Source organism: Euprymna scolopes, chromosome 7 (genome assembly GCF_053919585.1).
Source record: "Euprymna scolopes isolate OS-2025 chromosome 7, ASM5391958v1, whole genome shotgun sequence".
Taxonomy (NCBI): Eukaryota; Metazoa; Mollusca; class Cephalopoda; order Sepiida; family Sepiolidae; genus Euprymna; species Euprymna scolopes.
Genome location: NC_136488.1, coordinates 86182008 through 86192374, shown reverse-complemented (window position 1 = coordinate 86192374; position 10367 = coordinate 86182008).

Here is a 10367-nt window from a genome sequence, read left to right as displayed (position 1 = left end):
ATTTTTTTTTTATTATAGTTTTATATAGTCATATCCAGTTGCATGTGTGTGAATGTTAGCGATCATTATGGCTAGGACAACAACAGCCTATTCTTTTCATTGTTTTGACTCTCGAGTGTGAATCCGTTGATATCTTGTATGCTTTTATATAGTGATGTGGTTCTCAGTTGATTAACTGCGTCGGATATACACTTGTGCCCGATATTATTCATACCCCCTCTTGAAAATTGAGTTTATTAGGTGTAACTTTGTAAGAATTTATTGTTTACGTCCATATTGATACATATTCTTAATAAACCTCTTCTGATCATTTTCGTCATTTTAAAATCTCGGGATACTTGTAATAAAAGAAATATACAGCTATTTATAAAATCTGCAATGTTAAAAAATAATCATACCCCCTTATTTTTTCAGTATTAATCGAGTTTCTGACTGTTTGTTTCCTGTTTGATTCTTATTTTGAATGCTTTTATACAACCTTTGATTAATTTCATTTCGTTTTTTGCATTTTTCAGAAATTAAAATGATATCAATTGAAAACCAAAAAAAGAATAAAAATTATTAGAATGGGGAATAAAAAAAGAGCTTAGTAATGATCTTAGGACTAAAATTGTGAATTCACATAAGGATGGTTTAGGTTACAAGTCAATTTCCAAGAAATTTGAGGTCCCTACAGCAACAGTACAGAGCATCATCAAAAAATTCCAGAGCCACCACACAACAAACAACTTGATTGGCAGAGGAAGGAAAAGGAAACTGTCAGCTAGAGCCACCAGGAATATTGTAAGAAGTGTTAATGCAAATCCAACCAGCACTACTAAGGACATTTTAGAAAATCTGGAGTCTTCTGGCATAAAAATATCAAGGCAAACATTGCAAAGGACTCTGCATGAAAATGGTCTGAAAGGAAGAAGACCAAGAAGGACTCCATTGCACACCGGAAAACGCCTTGCAGCACGTCTAAAGTTTGCTAGGACCCATGTGAATTCTCCAGAGTCTGTTTTCTCAAGTATTTTGTGGACTGACGAAACAAAAATTGAATTGTTTGGCCATATGGATGCTTCTTACGTTTGGAGGAAGAAAGGAGAAGCTTACAACCCAAAGAACACCATACCCACGGTGAAACATGGTGGTGGTAGCCTAATGTTTTGGGGCTCTTTTTCGGCTAGTGGTCCAGGTAGTTTGGTCAAGATAGATGGAACCATGAAGAAGGAGCAATATTTGGAGATACTCCAGAAAAACATAAGACAGGATGCGGAGAAGCTCCATTTAGGACCAAACTGGGTCCTTCAACAGGATAATGATCCAAAACATACTGCCAAAATAGTCAAGAAATGGTTTGAGGATAATCACATTAATGTTTTGGAATGGCCTAGCCAGAGTCCCGACCTGAACCCTATCGAAAACCTCTGGCACATAATGAAAACTGAGGTTAAAAAGCGGAAACCTAGAAATTTGAGGGATTTGGAGAACTACTGCATTGAAGAATGGTCAAAAATCAGTGTTGATGCTTGTAAAAATCTTGTTGATAAATATCCAAAACGGTTACAGGCAGTTATTAAGAATAAAGGGCATTCTATTGACTATTAGTAAGAGAGGTATGAATAATTTTGAACTAGTGCCATTATTGTTTTTCTTAGTATAATGTTTCAAACTTGCATAATTTATTTATTTGTTGAGTTTAAATTAAATGCTTATGCTTGATTTAATGTTTGAAATCCCTTTAATATTGTCTATCTTCTGGTTTGAGCAATATTCTTATAGAAATCTCAAAGATCCGAGGGGTATGAATAATATCGGGCACAAGTGTATATATATATAATTATTTTTTTACTATAATAATTAAATACCTACAGACACTAGTGTTTCATCCTTTCGGGATTCTTCAGTGCAAGGTGTCACGATTACTACCAGTCGAACGATTCGAACCCCGCGACACGAGACATCTCTGGCTCGATTAGCGGAGGCCGTATCCATTCGGCTACTATTAACCGTGTGAAATAGCGTTGAATTTTAAACATTTTAATTTAAATGTTCATTAAGTCAGACAGACAGTGATCAAATCGTTATACGATGATCTACGCATAAGAGCTAAATTGACCGACTTTTTTAATTCAACGGAAAGTGCTCAACGATAAGAAACGAATTTCTTAAAGGGGCTTTCATAATTAATTTTTTTACTATAATAATTAAATACCTACAGACACTAGTGTTTCATCCTTTCGGGATTCTTCAGTGCAGGGTGTCACGATTACTACCAGTCGAACGATTCGAACCCCGCGACACGAGACATCTCTGGCTCGATTTCGAGAGTCAAAACAATGAGAATAATATGCTGTTATCACAGCTCTAGTGATCCTCATGGAGTTCCCAAACAATACGTGTCATCAGCAAAATTCTAATCACCAACAGCGCACGATTTTCTCAACGTAATCGATAAAACCGTATTCAGTTTACAATGTATCGTTGACGATAAGGATTCAACAATAGGGATTTAAATGCAGAAGTATTAGACGATCCTACATCAGTCGATATGCGACGAAACAGACACGAACAAATGAAAACCATATCGACAGTTTGTATTTACTAATATAACCAGTTCTTGCGTTAGCGTTAGTAGGAATGAGTGTGTAGGGATTGATTACAACCGCGCGAACAATGGAGATGTGGTGTTAAGGCGGGGACATCAAGAATCCTGGCTCTCCGCCGATAAAACGACCGCGCTTCAACCCTACGCCACTAAAGATTTTCCAGTCTCTTTGGTATTTGTTTTATAGGAAATATTTCGATTGGCCGTTTATTAATTTGTGAATTTGAGATCGGAAACCGTGCACCGACCTGCGCACTACAACAGTATTTTATGCCATGACCGGCCGAAAGATGAGAGCTTTCACTTCCCAAAGACATTAATGGCTCTTTAGTCCGAATGAGATATGCTTTTGTTTTTAATCATAGAATATACAACGATCAGGTCGGTGCAGCGTTTTAATCCTGTTTGGAGAGTGGGCAATTTTAAATAATTGTAATTTATTTTATGCATATCGTTATTACTAAACATATCACTATAACTTTATTTTGGACTAGCATGGGTGCCCGGCGTTGCCCGGGTGTTTGGAGGTGTGTGTTGAGCAAAAAAAAAAAAGTAGTAGTAGGAAGGCAGGCTTGAACCCGTACCGCGAAGAAGGAAAAGAACAGGGGAAAAAAACGTCTTTGCTGTTACAACTACCGCCAAACCAGAAGTGACGTAGACATACACACACAGACAAACACGTTCACTTTTATAGATATATAGATAGATAGATAGATTCTTTCATATTTTTCCGTAATATTCTCACCCATGTTGAGCCGAAAACGACTGTAGCAGTTACTATAACAGACTATTTTCTCGTGGATTAATGCCCTCTTGCTGACTGATTCGGTCACACACTGACTAGTTAGCTACCAGATTGCATTAATCCTATGCGTCCCTTAATGGACTATTTACTCCTGTCTGAAACAATCCAACATCCAGCAGAAGCGCTCCGACCACCAAAGAACACGGACCTCTCTCCTCGCGCTCTCTGTCCACTGAATCTCCACAGGCTGTGAATAACCCATTGAATATTTCCACTGGACAGCCTGAGGACACTTCAAGTTTTCTGCTTTCAGATGGTAGAACACTCGAGAACTTTCCGTTCCTTTTTCTACAAAAGGTAGTTTCTTTAATAAATCACTTAGGCCGGAAACTGTTCCTCTGCTGCTGTAGAACCGATATATATCAGAAGTATCAAAAGACGTTACAATTTATTTAATTCAGATTTTTATTTTTTTATAGCATAAAGTATATCATTATGGTTTACGTTCAGTTTATCAGATGCGATCTTGATTACCACACATTTTAAAACTGCTGCAAATGTTTTTGTATGATTTTAGTATATCAATTGCATTTTAATCGTACTCCTTCAAGCATAATACTCATAATGTTCTGTGATCGTTTTTATATCTTTGTCTCTCTGCTCGGAATGATATTTTTATAAACGCCATCTTCCAAGATGCAATACAATTTTTCTCCCGAGTCAACCGAGTAATTATATTCATATTTTATTCGTCTTTAAAATATACCCGCTCCATGAAGGGTAAAATCAATTCACTGAATAAAACAGTTTTGCACCACTTTTGTGTTCTGAAGGTTAAAAATGTTCTATTTAGGTATCTACCTTCACCTGGCCCGTGACGGTTGCCACCGAGGCGCTACAGATGACATGTCAATCAGTCCTCTCCATCCTTCCCACGTTTGATCGCGTCACTCAGCTCTAATCCTGTCCATTTTGCTATGTTGTCATCCCATCTCTTCTATATTCCTCTCTTTATTTCTTCTCTGACTGTTCCATGAAGCACTGTCTTGGCAAGCCTCTCCCTTCCTGTTACGTGGCCGAAGCATTTTAGTTTGCGCCTCCTGATTGTGGTGAGAAGATTTTCATAAGGACCAGTGGCTTGCCTTAATCTGTTTGTGACTTCCTCTTTGGTTATGTGGTCTTTGTAAGAGATGACAAGCAGTGTTCCGAAGCAGCTCATTTCTAAGGCCTGAATCTTCCTCTCTAATTCTAAGGGTCATGTTTCGCAAGCATACAGGAAAACTGAATGAACAAGGGAACGCATGAGTTTTATCTTTGAGCTGAGCTTGATTGCCTTGTCCTTCCAAATGATGTTTAACGTAGCCAGTGTTCCAGCTGTTATTATAATTCTGGCTAATACTTCAAGTTTGGACCTTTCATCTGAAACTCCAAGGTATTTGAAATTCTTCACGGTGTTGAGCTTTTCTCCGTTGGCAGTGATGTCAGTTTGAATTGCATTGTCGCTATTTGTCATCAGTTTTTTTTTGTTTTTGTCTTTTACACTGATTTCCACGCCATAAGCTGTGGAGGATGTGTCTAGTTGACCAGGTTCTCCAATTCTTCTCAGCTTATGAGTCCGTTTCTATCATCAGCAAACCGCAGGGGTTTTTTTTCTATTGTTGTGGCACCGATACTGGCTATTCCTTGGTTGTCATCAAGTGCATCTGTCATAATTCTTTCAAGAAAAACGTTGAAGAGTGTCGATGAGAGAAAAAATTTCCTGTCTCACTCCAACTGTGGTTCGGAACCAGTTTCCAATGTTCTCGTTAATGTTAACGGAATTGCTGGTCTTATAGAAGTTCTGTATAACGTGGATGAGGTTAGCGTTGGTGTTCATGGTCGCCCAGAGTGCCGCTTGCCACACTCTGTCGAATGCCTTCTTTGGTATCTATCACATAAAAATTTGTCTGTGTGTGAGTTCGTTCTCTATGAACCCGAAAACAGCTGGGCCGATTTTTAAGAAATTTTACACGCATGTACTTTATGCACATGGCAGTGTTCTTAAATAGATTTTTTATCGGAATGTCTTTGGTAAGTTAACACCTTACACAGCTTAACATCACAAGTCTATTTGAGAAGTGGGTTCTTAGATATAACAGAAGCGTTTAAAATAAATGTTTCTGTTTAAAGCACACTTGAACCATTCTACTTGAATTTCTCATTTAAAACTTAAATTCAAGTGATTATTACCGCACAAGCAAAAATCCCAGGCATATAAAATCAACAGAAAAATCCTTTGATTGGATGGATGCGTGTTCGAAATGAATGTTTCTGTTTAGAGCATAATTAAACTATGATACTTGACTTCTCAATTTTAAGCTTTAATTCAAGCCGTTATATATAAAAAATAATTTTATAAAATAAACAGTAGGTTCTTTATAGTGCAATATAGACTACAATATATTGTGGACTAATTTCCTGCGAGAAGGTATGTGAAGCTTTTTCTCGGTGCACCGCGATGGGTCTCCAAAGAAAGCAGGTAATCAATCGATTTGATTGAAAAATGATTTCGATAATAAAAATATTGGAGTGTGAAACATTCGTTGATCATTATTCAATCTCGAGCAACGTAGAGTCCCTTGATGGTCAAGAAATAAAACCACGATACAAAATAAGTAGTATTTTGACTCCATTTTTTTTTTTTTAATGAAAAGCCATTGCATAAATAGTTTACAATTTAACGCTTCAATTTAAAGTGTCTTAAAACAATAAGGATTCAAAGAATCTTACTTACTAAGTGACTATGACCCAAAGTTCATGCAAATCTTAAATAATATAATTTTTAAATAGAAGATTGTGCCAATAGTATGCCCCTAAAATCTCTTTAAATGCCCCCCAAAGAATCTGAAATTTAGAGAATAGCTAGTGATTGGCGTTTGATGTCTATTGTTAAAATTTTACAAAAAATTGAAGGGATCTCAAATTTTACAAAGAGCTTCTATCTCTCTTTGCTCTCTTGCGTAGAACTAAAACTAAATATAGTCTGTATTACTAACTCTTACACTTAGTATATTTGTTCCTAAAATGAATAATGATCGTTTAATTAGTTTAAAAAATTGATCTTATATATACAAATATAAAACAAAAACATTAACTTTATATCGAGATATTGTTTTCAAGTTATTTTCATGAGAAGCAAAGAAAATGTTATGTTTTATTTTACTCTGCTTTTGAAAGATAAACACTCCTACTGCCAAAATAGATCAGTCTGATAGGACTATACATCATTTAGATACGTGCAAAATGAATGATGACGCTCAAAATGTATAAACATTTTGACCCCTCCCTTTACTTAAAAAATTCACTAAAAATCAGAAAATTAACCAATTTTAATGAAATTTTCAGTATTTACCAAATAATTATCACGGGATATATTGTACCCATTATTTTTATTTAAATACTAGCGGGGTACCCGGCGTTGCCCGAGTGTTTGTTTCCGGGACGGGGGGGAGTTTTAAAAAATGTTATGGTAGGTAAGTAGGAAGGATCAAACCCGGAGTCATGAGTAAAAGTAGGAAAATAAAGTGTGAAAAAAAAAAACAAAAAAAAACATCTGCAACATTAACAGTTCGGCCACCAAGAAAAGTCCATTCCAGTTGTTTAGGGGGGGAAAAAAAAACGACTACGGTAGGTCGGCGCGAACGTGAAAATATAATGTGAATTTTCCAGCACGCTAACCACTACGCCACAGAGCACTGCAGCTTAGTTTAGTGATTTTAAATAACTTCACATGAAAGAACTACGAAGCCAAACCGGTGTTCTCTTCTCAACTGTTCCTTGTGAACGATCCCCAAACGGTGTTAAGTGGTGGCAGGGGGAGGAGGAATTTATTAGAGAGAAAATATTTTACCACTTCCATTGATCTTAACCGATTTTGGCCGTGACTTCTCAGCAGAAAAAGTATAGAAATCTAAGATCATCAAGGAATTTGAGAAATAATAAGCCTATAACACACCTCAGATATTGTTCTGCCGTTTGTGCATATTATATTTGCATGAAATATCTTGATTTTTAATCCTATTAATGTAAAAATCAGATGGGAAAAAATGAGTTTATTTTATTTATATAGATAGATAGATAGATAGATAGATAGAAGAAGATTAGTGAAAATCTATCATTTTGTTCAAACAAAAAATACCTTTACTAAAGTTATGGTTTTCTGTAGTAAAAAAAATGAATGAATTTATTTTTGCTTTTTTTTATTAAAATAAAGCATCGTAAATTATACCAATTAAAAAACTATTTAATTTTTACTGGAACATTACGGAAAAGCCCCTGAAGTCCGTATTAATTAATTCGATATACCTTAATCGAAAAATTAATTTCTCGAACTACCGATACTATTATTGAATTAAGCATTGTTTATTTAATATTTTCACACAAAAATTATAATTGCAAAAATATTTCTACTTTTGTTTTTAAATTATAGGTTTCGCATAATTTTTATATGAAAGATTTTAATATTTTCCTTGCTTGCATGAATGTGAAACTTTCGGCATAACTTAATTTTCAAATAATCTTGAACAATAATTTAAAAAAAATAATTTAAAAATAGGAACATAGATAATTAAATTTAAAAATCGTAAAAATGATACAAACGTTTTAGATAGGAATTTACGGATGCACGTTTGGGAGAAAAAAAGAAAATTGACACCCCCTACATACTTTTAATTACATGACGTCATTTTTAGCCAGTCTTTCTGGCTGAAATTTTGGGCTTCCATATAGTCCGTGTTTACAAACTTCCGTTTGTTGCGATTTTGTGAATGGCAGAATCCCTCGCTTTTTAGGCTTATTAAACTATTTTTTGTACAAGCAAGGTGTCTTTTTTATTTAAATCTTAGGACTTTATTAATTATCTTTGAAGTAGACCTAGAAAACTAATATTTATCTTTTAAAATGAGTTTTACAATGAATTTATTTAACTTCAAAATTTAGCTGAATTGGTTAGCTCGCCGTAAAAAACATTTTTCATAACTTTCTTTTCACGTGTACAAATATTTTTTTCTTTTGGGAAATTAACTTTAGTCTTTAATCAAGAAGTAGTCGGAAGCCTACCAAAAAAATTATGATAAATCGGCTTTCCAAACTAGGTCCCCTTATCTTTATTCGTCCATTTTCGCCCGTACCTAACATAATGTCTTGGGCTAGGACAACAGAATATGCTTTTCATTGTTTTGACTCTCGAGTGTGTATCCGTTGATATATTGTATACTTGTACATAGAGTGAGGTGGTTCTCGGTTGATTAACTGTGTCGGATATATACTCGAGAGTCGAAACAATGATAAGAATATTCTGTTGTCATAGCCCTAATAATGTATATATGTAGATTCATAAATAAGAAAAAACCTAATATCTTCGCTAAACGTGCAGATTTTGAATGTGATCTTTTCAGCCTACTAAAGTTCGTTTAGCGCTTCTATATCATACTTACGAAAAATACCTTCAATCTGAAGTGAAGTAACTGGTAAGTATGTAATTGTCAGGTCTCAAACAATAACATATCCAAAAATTACGAAAAACGATATGGTAGAAAAATAATTATTAATGAAAAAAGAAATTAGTAAAATCATTGTATTACGCTTCTTTTTTGTTTTTGTTTTTTTTTAAAAAAAGGGGTAAGTTGACAGGGGAGATAATCAAGTTCTGTTGCTTAATCCATGTGATAAACGTAATTCAAAATGTCGGACAAATCTTATTCCCTATCTAAACTTTATCGGAAGCTGTTTTTCATTAATAATTATTTTTCTACCGTATAGTTTTCTGTGATTTTTCGATATGTTACTACTTGCGACACGACAATTACGTAGGTACCATTTGCTTTACTTGAATCTCAATATTTTTTTCGTTATCATAATATAGAAGCAAATATCGTTTTATGGTCCTATTTTTAAAATCATGTATTTGGTGTAGCGAGTGTGTTGACGTCAGTGTGTAATAAGCCTCCGAACAGAAGAATTCTTTTATTTCTGATTGTATTTCAAACCTTGAAACAAAAGATTAAGCAGAGCACTATCGACATGTGATAATTTTTCACTACAGAAAAAGGATAAAAATGCTACAAAAACCTTCATTTGCGACTGAGACTACAATGTGTTGATTTTTGTGCGACATTACAGTTATAGATATTTAAAGCTGTTTTATATTGGTATGACTAGCGGATGAATATATTGTAAAGAACTCACAACAACCCGTACAGGTTGTAATTGCATAAATGTAGATTCCATGAACAAAGCTTTTTTCTTAGAACTGCACGCATGTGGAACTCTCTTCCGATTGCCTGCCTGCTTTCCAGCTGCCCTCAATCTGATTGTCTTCAAGTCCAATGTAAACAAGTTCTTGATAACCCCCCCTAAGTAATCCAATTTACAAAATTCCCACTACTTATGTTTACTACGCTATAATCACATTGACTAATGTATACCCATTAACCCTTATCCTCTAGTGGCATCAGAGCCTTGATAAGTGGTAATTCTTGTGTACAAAAAAAAGATCTACGTATGTGGTTTGTTGTTGATATCAAATTCTTACAAAATATATTATTTACGAATTACCCAACCGAGCAACACTTTTTGCATCTGCTGGAATAAAAATAAAAATACTTTGTTATTTTTTGTTAGTTTTGTTTTTATAGCAGCCATTTTTATCCTACCTCTGCTATTTATATATTTTGTTTGAACGATTTAAATACATCTGATTGTGTCTATTTAGAGTGGTGGCGTGAATTAGCCGCGTCTCGCAGTGACAACTGCTACACACAGTAGGACATCCTGATCTCGTGCCAACTCTCGTCAAAAGTCACGTCAGATTTGCTCTGATCTCGCGGTGACGTCAGGTGTTAAACCGTATGTAAATATTGGCAGAGGACGTTTCAGGATATCTAGAGATTATTTCAGTTTCTGATATTTAACTGGTGGAAGCATCCGACGTTCGCCGGACGACAAGGCAGATCTGAAGATTTCCAACACAAAACGCGATAAATCCAATCCCTT